This window comes from Podarcis bocagei (assembly GCF_964188305.1).
Source record: "Podarcis bocagei genome assembly, chromosome: 2".
Lineage (NCBI taxonomy): Eukaryota > Metazoa > Chordata > Lepidosauria > Squamata > Lacertidae > Podarcis > Podarcis bocagei.
In genome coordinates this window covers 49,988,403-50,000,563 of record NC_138126.1, presented here as the reverse complement: position 1 = coordinate 50,000,563, position 12,161 = coordinate 49,988,403, and the positions used below count along the sequence as shown (strand labels likewise).

Below are 12,161 nucleotides of genomic sequence, written 5' to 3'. Positions count from 1 at the left end.
ATTTGCCTGGGCCTGCAAGGTCCATTAGTCTTCCCTAATTCACCAGATGTAAAATTCCACCATACTCTACTCTAAGGAAATGAAAAGTGAAAGGGGGATATCCATTTTTTAAAAAAATCCTGATTGGCTGGCTATCTGCTTGGCCAATCAGAAGTGGGTAAGGGCCTAGCACTCCTTTTTGCATTTCCTTGGAGCAGTCCTGGTGTGTTTCTGGTGGGAGAGGGTGATCGTTGAGGCTCCCATTTTGACCAGTAGAGCCCGCAATCCAGAGCCCCTTGGTCAGGTAAGTGCAGCAGTGGGGTGGCAATGGGTAGGGCTGAGCAAGCCGGAGCTGCTTGCTGCTGCCACCATTGCTGGGCCCAGTGGCAGCCTGGGCCTGACTTTGCAAGGTGCAGGGTGCAATCTACCCCAGTGCCTAGTGGATCAGGGCCTTCAGATGCTTTACTCTACTGAAATGGACTGAGCAGGGAATCTATCAAACACACCCTTTGCAGGTCTCCCATTTATTTCCTTGTCTGCGGAATGGTGCAGCAATAAAACTGCTACCACATTTGCAAAGCTAAGCAGGGTCTGGTATGGTTTCAAGCTGGATGGGAGACTGTGTGTTGAGATTCCTGCACTGCAGGGGGTTGGATTAGATGACCCTCAGGGTCGCTTCCAACTGTACAATTCTATGACTCTATAATGGTTCTAGTCTGGATTATTGCAAAACACAATTAGAAACTATTGGTAGCTAATTGAGATATAGTTTATATTTTAGTATTTCAGAGCTGATAGAAAGACTAGTCACCAATACTGCATGCACTTCCATCAGAAAAATTTCTGTTGTCCCTCCTCTTTTCTCTGAGGTGCTGCATCTGGTACCAGATCTGATGACGCTGAGGGAAAGTGGGCCAAGCTGAACATGGGCTGGGACATTGCATTCACTCAATATGATTTCTCATCCAAATGTTTGTTCTGCTATTGTAGCATCTGCTAGAGTTTAGCTCATAATGCTCTTGACGAGTGATATGTTGCGAACACTGAAGGGCAAATGACTCTGCTGGAATCCTGTGAATGTAGATTGTGCGGCACTCAAGCTGGGCTTCAAACCCCTGTTTCCTAAAATGGGTATGCACTTCAAGGTCAATACATCGCTGGCATTGTACTGTGTGGATTCCTACTGTCCTATTGGAACCTTACTTGTCTTCTTCAGATGCAGGTATATAGAATCATAGAATCATAGAGTTGGAAGAGACCACAAGGGCCATCAAGTCCAACCCCCTGCCAAGCAGGAAACACCATCAGAGCACTCCTGACATATGGTTGTCAAGCCTCTGCTTAAAGACCTCCAAAGAAGGAGACTCCACCACACTCCTTGGCAGAAAATTCCACTGTCAAACAGCTCTTACTGTCAGGAAGTTCTTCCTAATGTTTAGGTGGAATCTTCTTTCTTGTAGTTTGGATCCATTGCTCCGTGTCCGCTTCTCTGGAGCCAGATATCAAATCCAAACTCCTCTTCTTCTTCTTCTGGACTCCTGCGCAAAGTACACAGACAGAGGCTCTTACTTGGAAGTAATTGAGCAAGCAACGGTACATGCTTGACAACAGACAGAATTCTCAGGAGTTATGATTCAGGAGTTCAAGGGCAGGGCAAAAAGTTCAGAACTGAACACAAGTGATGGGTGTTTCCACACCTCTCCTGTCAAGGTTTTAAAGATGAGTGGCATGCACCCTTGCGAGACTACCTCACCTTGTGGGATTGCACGTGCACAATCCATCAGGGCAGCTCTGCTGCCATCTGTGAAGGCAGTGCCTGGTTCTAGGCCAAAAGGCTGCCCTCTCCTGCTCAGGCTCCTGTGCAGTTACTGCTGCTGCCTATTCAGCTCACCTCCTTAGCTGATCAGAGCACTCCCCAGCCTCCACTGAGGTGTCCCTCTCTGCAGGAAGTTTGGAGGGGAGAGCTGGCATCTCTGCTTCCCCTTCTAAAGCAATTGAAGTTGGGATAGAAATAGAGGGACCCCCCCCCCAGGTTCTTCCAGTTCAGCTAAACTCCCCCTCTGTTTCTTTCTGCTTCTCCATCGGGGTCTGCCAACCCAAACTCAATCCCAGAAGTGCTTGTCGGGAATCAAGCCCATATCAGGAGAAACTGGCAACTCTCCCAGGCACCCGGCTTGATCTCCTGTTGACCTCCCTGTCTGCATTCCCCAGCAAGATCCAGGCTAGGTCGCGATAGGCGATCCTTCTCAGCGTGAGAAGAACACACCCCTCTTTCCTGCCCCCCCCCCCGGCAGGGGAAAGAGATAGACAGAAACGTATTTACATGCCTTTATTTCTGTCTTTGCAGTGTTACAGAAAACATGACTGCTCTCTTCAAACTCCAGCAGTCGAGAGGATAACTCCTCCTGTACTTCCTGTACAAGAGCAAAAGGAAGAGCTCATATTACACTCTGAGCTAATTCCGGTGCTTCGCACTGTGAATTGACTGTCCCTCTGTTTCCCACGGACAGTCCAAACATTCCCATTATGTTTTGCTTTCAAGCTACCAGCAGCTCGCGGCTGCATTGCTTCAATATCGTAACACTGCTGTGGGGCTCATGACATCAGGCCACCTTAGTTCCATGATCAAAAAAAGTCAGATGTAAATGCAAGACAATGAATAGATGAGTCTATTTGAATATTCTGTGTGGATTAGGATGATGCTTCCACACTCAAGCTGGTATACCACAAATGAATTATCTCAACAGCCAACAAAAACAGAAAAGCTAGTAGAACCAAGTAACTCTAGCCAGCTGAACTAAAGGCCAGTGGGGGGTAAGTGTTTTGCACACCCCTGGAAGGCCAATAAAGAAGTGAGATTGCAGATCTCAGGAGAGGGTTTATTCCAAAACCTACAACCTCAATACAAGATGTCCCATACAAGATGACATCTTGTATTGAAGTTGTAGGCTGAATAGATCTCTAGAAGCCTGGTACATAATGAAGTAGACAATAATAGCCATTATCTGCATTTGCTTTGCCTTGTTCTTTACGGAAGTGTGGTTAATGTGATCTGAAGTGTGAGCTGGCGAAGGCATTACACCGTCACTCAACAAAACTCTTCAATCCACATTTTCTGCATTTAACCTAGACGTGAGTGTTGAGTCAAAATATTTTGCTGCTAGTATCTGTGGCAACCTGAAAGTTCTGATGTGCTGCTTCATTGTATTAATTTCTACAAATAAAATTCCCTCCACTCTTGACATAGCCCATCTCTTCTCATTATGATGACTTTCACCAGGCTCCACCCATGAGTCTCGAACGGGATGCATGATACAGAACAGTAATATAGATATTATTGCTTCCTGCTGTGGCTTTTATGGTTTTTCTCGGCTCAGAATTCTCTATAGACTTAGTAAACTTTTCCTTTGGCTTGCATATCTATTAGATGACAAATTGTTTTTATAACCATTGTCTTGAAGACGAGTCTTCCAAGCCAGGTGTTTTTCCCAAGATCCTGCATCTCTCTGTGCTACAGAATGGACGCTTTAAAGAATGCCTCTCAACTGCCTCTCTTAGTTTGGGTAATCCTTTGCAACTACAATTGTGTTATTTTTAGCACTAACAAATTGAAAAGATGTTCACAGAGCAGGGTCAGTGAAAAGTTACAGCACTGTGTGAGGTTCCTTTCCAACAATAATACAGGCCTTGTTTGATGCACTCTTGAGTTGTGGTAGAAGAAATTATTACCCTTTGGTTGTTGTTGTTGTTTTTTCCTTTTTAGTCAAACCTTCCTACTTGGTCCATCTTCTGGCAACATATGATTAGAGCTGTCAAGTTACCTTTTATTCCTATGTGGCTATTTCTGTCTTCCTGTTGAGGGTATTGGCAATAAAAATGGGTACACAGATGTTCCTGTGCTCTTTAATTTTCTTTTTTTTTTTCCTCCCTCCCCCACCCTACCTATCCTTTGTGATAGAACTCTAATGTAAACTTGTGAGCACAAAAAAGAATAATCTTGAAAACAACTCTTAAAACTGGTCACTTAAAAAATAGCAAGCTTCCTTTTGGCATTCTAATGTAGTCTGGCAACTGTTATTTCACTGTTTAAACTAGGGGTGTACAGAATTGTCCCTTATATGTTGTTGAGAGTTTCTGTTGGTCCAACCTTGGGTGTCAGATATCCAGAGGAGCTCTGTCTCTGATATCTTCAACATTTCCAAACAAGTTCAGTGCAGGTGTGCACCCCCCCCCAACCAGCTGCCAGTTCCGGAAAGTTAGGAGTTAATGCCATATTAAGTAGTCCCAATTCAAGGGCCACAAAGAGCAGCAGTGGAACTGAGCAGTTCCTTAATAGTAGAAAAGTAACTGACAATATATATGAAACCCCTTGCCAGTTTTACGTCTATGGGGAATTATTCTGAATTGAGCCTGTCAGTTTCAGTGTCATTCTTTGCAGCCTTTGTGGGCTGTATAAGGTACCCCTGCCCGTACGGGCCAGTCGTGTCCGACTCTAGGGTTGCGCGCTCATCTCGCTCAAGAGGCCGGGAGCCAGCGCTGTCCGGAGACACTTCCGGGTCACATGGCCAGCGTGACTAAGCGGCATCTGGCGAGCCAGCACCAGCGCCGCACACGGAAACGCCGTTTACCTTCCCGCTATAAAGCGGTACCTATTTATCTACTTGCACTTAGGGGTGCTTTCGAACTGCTAGGTGGGCAGGAGCTGGATAGAATGTCATAAATTCAGAGACGTTGTGTGGACAGGCTGCAGAGAGCAGAAGTGAAACTGACAAGTACTAGCCTTGTATCTGCAGCAAGTAGGGAGAAGCCACTTCACAGCGCAGGTAAAATTGGCAATAGGCTTAAAACTCTGTTTCAGTTTTACCTCTCTATTGAAGGCACCCCATTGATTTGCTACAGAGATGGGGCAAATCATATCTGTGGCTGCTCTTTGCAACCTTTTACATGAATTTTGATGTTTGTACAAGTGTTTGAAAATCCAGTCACCAGTAAAACATTTCACGACAATAATACTTAAAATAGGATCAGATAGGCAGTCAGCACAATGCTTTAAACAAAGGTATCATATGTTATTGATAAGTTGCTCCAGAGAGCAATTAAGAAGCAGCATTTTGCAATAGCTGCTGCTTCCAGACTAAATTCAAGGGTGACCCCCACAAAAAGCAAATTACAGTAAGCACAGTGTTTCTTTTCTTTAAAAAAAGTTTAGGGGTACACTCTTTTTTAAATTTAATTTTGATATTGCATATACATACACACATCAAATATACAAAGAAATAGAAAAAAAGAAAGAGCATACAAACAAAGAAAAATGAAAAAGAAATGAGAGGGGCACTCTCATTCCGTCTGAGACTCAGAAAACACAGGAAATGAGGCTGCCATCGGGGGTAGCAACAGAACTGATGATTCACCACGCTAGAGAAGAAATTAAAAAGTTTTCAAAAATTAGTTTCTTCTCCCGTTAGATTCACTAAATGTTTAGGGGTCTGCGTCCCCCCAGAAAAAAGCACTAAGTAAGCATATCTAGAAGTAACAAGTGCATGGACCGTAATGGTTGTCCCTAGGATGTAGAAAAACCTGGCAGACCTGATCTTAGTGCACAGTCAGGCTAGTGTGTTAGAAGATGTTCCTTCCAATATCTAGGTCCTAAGTTGTGTAGGACTTTATAAGTGATTACTTATTTGGCTTGGTAGCACCTTGGCAGCCAGTGCGTCCCTTTGAGGACTGTTGTAATATGATCTTCAAGATTCAAACTGGTCAGCAACCACAAGCTGCTGCCTTTGCACTGTTTGATTTATTTGTTTTTAAAAATACTTATATACCACAATTTCATAAATAGTATCAGAACGGTTTACAACAATTATATATACAATAAAAACCACACACAATTCCCCCCTTAAATCACAGCTCACTGACTATTACAGAAATAGATTTTTTTTTCCCTTAAGCCTAACCGCATAAAAAGGTTTCAGCAAATGTTCAAAAATTAATACGGAAGACAGTATCTGAAGCTTCTGAAGTCAGAAAAAAGTGCATGCAGGTCCTGCTATCAGAACACTCATCATATGAAATCTCAGCCAAACACAAAGTTATACCCAAATCTCGCTACACCGGTGGTTGAATCACATATCTGAATAGCCAATGTTTGCTCCTTTCCTTACTTGTTTGGTGGGCGGCAAACATTTCAGGCAGAAACCATGGAGGGAGGGAAAGAGATTGGAGAAATCAGGGAACAGGAGAGATCAGACAAATCAGTTTTTGTTTGGCTTTTGCTGATTGGCTGCAGCAGTTTCAGGCAGAAAGCATAGAGGGGGAAAGGATGGATTAGAAGTGTTCCTATAGGAAATAGATTCAGGTAGGTAGCCATGTTGGTCTGACGCAGTCGAAATATATATGTTTTTTAAATAAATAAATAAAAATTAAAAATTGTGCTACTGCACATTTTTTTAAATTTTCCTATAGGAAATGATGGAAATCATCAGCTCGTTATGTGAACACTTGCCTAACAAATGCTTTCCTGGAGATGCATTGTGTTTAGAAAGTAGGAGCTAAGAGTAAACATGTGTAGCCAAACCTTGATAACACCAGATGTTTCTTTTCGCCTACTCCCCCGTGGCTTCCCTGGAGCCATTTTGGTGCAACGTGACAAAGTGGGCCTACCAGAAAGTGGTGTGGCTAGAGCAGCTGACATTTTCCCCTTCTTCCTTTGTTTAGCCAGGCTGCTCTAGCCATGCCACTTTGTGGTAGAGGAGGACTGCTTTGCTCTATCACAACATGCCAGGGTTAGAACAGCCAACACTTCATTCCCTCCTTTCCTTGCTGCACTGGCTGCTCTAGCCACACCACTTTGTGGTAAACCCGCTTTGGTGGGTCATGCCAAAATGCCGGGGGGGGGGGGAAGGAAGCAGTGGTGGAGGAGGAAATAGGCAAAGCGGGTGGGGTGCATACTGGCACCTCCTTTTTTCAGATAAAGCACTGGATAACACTGCCCCCACCCACCCTGAAAAAAGCCACTTACTGATAAGATGTTTGGAGTAGGGCTTAATCTTTTCTGCACAATCGTTTCTCCATACTAAACACACCCTTCCAAGCAATTCCCCTTGTCAATTCCAAAATGCACATTTGAATTGGGGGGAAAGAAGTTTGGGGGTGATTTGGAGCTATGAAATCAGTCCCCAAATGGGCTAAACACATTCCGAAACTGGTTCTTCAATCCCAACCGTCTGCTGCTTAAGTGTCTTTTCCGGACATAAAACAAGGACATCAGTAATATGTATTTGCATGTATTGTGTCATGAAACAAAGATCTCTAAAGCTTCTATTTCTCAGAGCTTTCTAAATGAACTTTGTATTAATGTTCCAAGATCCCTTATTCAAAGAGAATGTTGAACTATATGTCAGAGAGAGTTTAAAATACAGGGTTTCTGCTTCCTCCTTGTTAAGTGGCTTGGTGATTAGTGAGAGACATACCAACTGCTTCCAGTGGGTTAATAGGAGATCATATTATATTACTGCTGGACTCAGTCCAAAACTTTGAATAATTTTAGTCTTTGGGCTTCAATGGACTTGGATCGGGTTTCTTCGACTGCTACCGGTAGGTAAAATAATTTGGTTCTCCCCGCCCCACCCCCAATCCCTTTAAAAGTTAAGCCATTAGATCCTGGGAAGCAAATTGGGGGTTTGATGATGAGATCTTTCCAATATTATGCAAAGAAGTCTCATCTATGCTGGATGCAACAAAGTTTTATCTACTGGCTCTGCTGCTACTTAGCTTGAGGTTATACTTTGAATTCCATTGGGAGAATCAGCTTGAATCCATTCACTTGTTTTTAAAAACCATGACTCATTAAGAGCAACTTGGTATGATAGTCCCAAAATTTGGGTCTCTTTGTGGCGCAAGGAGAGCCATAAGCATTTGAAGGTGGGATATAAATATATAGGGCATGCTTTTCGGTGATCTGGCCCAGATACAAGAATCTTTTCCTACACTAGCTAGGCTCCCCTACGCACCAGCATTTTGGTTTGCGGGAAAGGGGGCCTTGTGAGTCTGGTACTACCCCAGGGAAATGAGAGACTGGGTTAGCTTACATTTAATTGCAAGTTAAATAAAGTAGTAGCCAGAGACTTTAAATCAAATTTCGTGTGTCTGCCTATTTAGTGATGGCAGCAAAAACAGGTTTCAATTTTTCAATCAACTCTCCACTTACATACAGAGTTGTGTGTGCTGTGCATCCTTTTGCAGATACAGAGAAAATGTCGGGCAGATAAGCATGATTAAAGTTAATTAGTGACTTCATATTGTTGCAGTAAATAGAAGCAGATGACACTTTACATAAAAGTAATAGAAACAAAAGGGATCAAGAAAAGGGAAGAATTAGAAAAGCATGTCTGAGATTAAGCGCAGGGTTTACATGTTGTTTTATTTAGATATTTTAGATCATTTCTTGTCAAAGGCTATACATTTTACTCAATTTCATTTTCACTTATGATGGATAGCCCACATTATCCATGGCTACATCAAAGAAGATTCCAATGTTGTCTTGGTCTTGGTGCTTTTCTTTTTTTGCAAGTTGGTAGCTATGCGGTTCTTCTAAATTATGGCATTACATTTGTCAATCTCATACAATGATAATGAAATAATGTATACATTCTATCTTAGAGTGACTATGGAGTTTGTTTGTTTTTTGAGAGGGCTGGGTGCCCAATCTTTTGAAAGCAAAGTATCAATCTAAAAGAAAAAGAAAAAAGGATGCAAAGCCTTTATAATAGTTTTTTTTAGCCTGTTTTTTAAAAAAGCTTCAAGTTCAAAATACTGGCTTCTGTGATTTGTTTTATTATTGCATACACAAAAAGAACTTCACATACGTTGATCAGTAGTAGGCCTACATAAAAATATAAACAAGCACATGAGTGGGAAATGGCCATATAGTGAAGAGCATGGAGACATCTTTCCCTAACGATTTCTATTGAATAGACTATTTGAGATCTGCTTAGATGAATGTTGCAGTTACCCCATGAGATGACATTCCTTTGAAATGAGTGCTTGAAAGATGTACCAAAGCCCAAACATTTCAGTGTGTGTGTGTGTGTGTGTGTGTGTGTGTGTGCGTGTGCTCTAACACTGAACTAAATTCTCCAAGTCTGGCTTACTTACATTGCCAAATTGAGACCCTCTACATTGGAGGTAAGTATCAGCAAGCTTGAGGAGACCCCAACATTTGCAGAAGTACAGAAAGGTTGGGTAAGAACCTGAGGGGCAGGGAGAAGCAAAGTAACCCATTGTGGTCTGAGCATTCCCATGGCCGCAGAATGTTGACTGACAGTTGAAGGTGGGTAGGAAACCAGAGGGAGAGAGTCCCACTTGTTCAAGGTCACACTCCCTATGCTCTCTATACCCTTTAATGGTGAATGCTACCTAGTGGTCCTCTTTAGTGACCAGTAGCTGTCGTAGCCACATAATGTATGTGAGTATAATAGCCAGGCAGAAACAGGAATATCCCTGTTACTGCTCTCTATGACATTTCCCAAATGGTGCACAGAGGGGGCAAACACTTTCCATATGATGCTATCAAGCATGAACGACATGGGATACCTCTGCTTGCTGCTGCTGTTCTTCATTTCAATGGCAGGTATGTTTTACAAGGCAATATACAGCAGGCTGCTATTCCTGTGTCTCCATTCATCTTCCTCCAGCAATTTTTTTTTTTTAACCTTCTGTTTCAACTGATGTAGCAGACAGCGCAGTGAGTTTTATATCTGCCACAACATCCTAGAGAGCTTTTGGCATATTTCTTAACTACAAGCAGATTTTTTTAGCCTGTGCCCACCATGTTTTAAAAATTCTTTTCCACCCACAGAAAACTTATATATATGTATATAAATATATGAAGGCGGAGAGGAAAGCAAGGTATATGGGTGAACTTCTCATTCTTCACCACATGTACCACAATTGTGCTGTTGTCAGAAATAATAAATCCTTGGAACACTCAATTGAGGATGAATTATACTGATTTCGCTGTCAAACACTTCCAAAGCAGGCCACTATGGGGTTTGTTTTGTAAAGAAAATCTATTGCAAAGCACACGTTTACGAAAGCAGCAAGAATGCTGTGGAATCTGCTTTCGTTTAAGCCCAGGGACGGTGTATAGTGTTTCACCAGTGGAAATGCCTAGATATATTTTAGTAATTTGGCAGGTAAAATCATCAGGCACTCTCAGCCTCTTCTGCTATCAGGGAAGCTCGGTTGAATTCAGTCACATTTGGGAAAAGAATGAATGGGTGCTGCATCAAAAAGTATATTCAAAAGGGAGAGTCAATGGACATGAACATAAAGGCTACTGTAACATCCCTAATAAGTGCAGCTGTCTGTATTGCACACATGGTAATAGAGAAGTTGAGCAATTCTGGAACATGGTCTTTCTAATAACTGAACCAAGGGATGCTAAGATGTGAAAAATCTAGATATTTTAGGAAGAATGCTCTCCCTAGGGCAGAGGTTTTCAACCTTTTTGAGTCCACAGCTCCAACTACATTCTTTCTGAGGCTTCCCGTTGGGGAAACATGCTCCAAGCCTCAGGATCCAGTTATGTCACCCCTTTCCTGTAGAGTTGGCAGCCCCTCACCCCTTTTCAAACACCCTCCCTTGTGATGTCTTCCCTCAGCCTTCTCTTCCCTCTCCTTGGGAGTCCTCCAGGCAGCAGCTGCCACCTCCCCTGGTCTCTGAGCCGCCCCAAAGAGAGGTGTCTGCTCACGCCACCCCATTGAATAATTATTTACAGTATTTGCCATATGTTCCAAGTGCCCTGATTTTCCAGGAACAGTGCTGGAACTATGAAAGCCGTCTGATTTGACCCTAGAGTGTCCCTATTCCCCCTGCCAGTACCACTACCGCTTGTCCTGAGCAGTGGTAGCAGCTGTGAGGAAGCATCCCGTCGCCTCTCCAAGACATCTCTATGGTCTCCACTGCTGGCCTCCCCCCTTGGGCAGCTTGCAGTGGCTGCTGGTGAGTGGGTGAGGAGGAGGAACCCCGGCCCTGTGTGATGTGCTGACTCTGAGGGGCAGGCAGAAGGCAGGGCCATCCTGGGTGGTAAGAGCACAAGGAGTCTTGTTTTTTTTAATTTAAAAAATGCTTTGTGTATCTACATCTAATCTTGCCCCTTTCTAAAATTTATTTATTGGTGTGTGTTTTTCTCCTTGTAACAACTGACGAATAATAAAATGTAATCTACTGTATGTCAGTTCCTAAGCTTCTTTCATTCTCTAGCACAGGCATAGGCAAACTCGGCTGTCCAGATGTTTTTAGGACTACAATTCCCATCATCCCTGACCACTGGTCCTGTTAGCTAGGGCTGATGGGAGTTGTAGTCCCAGAACATCTGGAGGGCCGAGTTTGCCTATGCCTGCTCTAGCATCACATCAAAAGGGTATAGGGAAAACATTGCTTCTCCACCATTATGGACTTAAGTTGGTTGTTTGCAATTTTGGCAAGTTACAAAGAGTATTGTGTATTAGTTGTGACCTATTTCAGCCCGGCTAATGTGTTTCATATCCTCACTGCACTTGTGTTATTATTATTACTATTATTGTTGTTGTTGTTATTTATATACCGCCCTATGCCCACAGGTCTTAGGGTGTTTCACAGAATAAAATCAGAATATAAAACCACAGAATACATAATCAAAATAAAAACAATAACCCCCCAACACATTTTAAAAGGGCATAGGATTTAAATCATGTCACAGTTTATAGATTTCAGTGGATTAGAGGATCAGTGGATCAGTTCTGAGGATCATGTCTTCTGCTTCCCCATTGTACCATGTACCAATGAAATGATGAATTATTTTAAACCAAGAGGCTATCAGTATGTAGTGTGTGTGTGTGTGTGTAATTTTCATTTATATATATACATTACAATTATTTTGCCAAGTTTTACAATTTTCAGTTTTGACCCCCTTCTCCCTCTTTCTGCGGTTCCTTTCATTTATTTTCATCCTTTCCTGCATACTCCAAATTGTCTTAACTTATTCTTCTATTCGTCTGTTCTGATATATATCTCATATATATTTTTTAAACTGCAGGTTTTTACAATGATCCTGCCAGTATGTAGTTATTATAAGTGCACCATTGAAAATTGATTTCAATAGAATCTTACCAGGCACACCTACAAATATCTTTCTGAGAAGC

General features: G+C 42.5%; 1 protein-coding gene across 4 annotated transcripts in view; it reads left to right on the top strand.

The window, feature by feature from the left end:
* The window catches only part of CACNA2D3 (calcium voltage-gated channel auxiliary subunit alpha2delta 3), a 498,964-nt gene that overhangs the window by 423,896 nt on the left and 62,907 nt on the right, over positions 1-12,161 (top strand). The gene's annotated exons all lie outside the window — the stretch shown is intronic.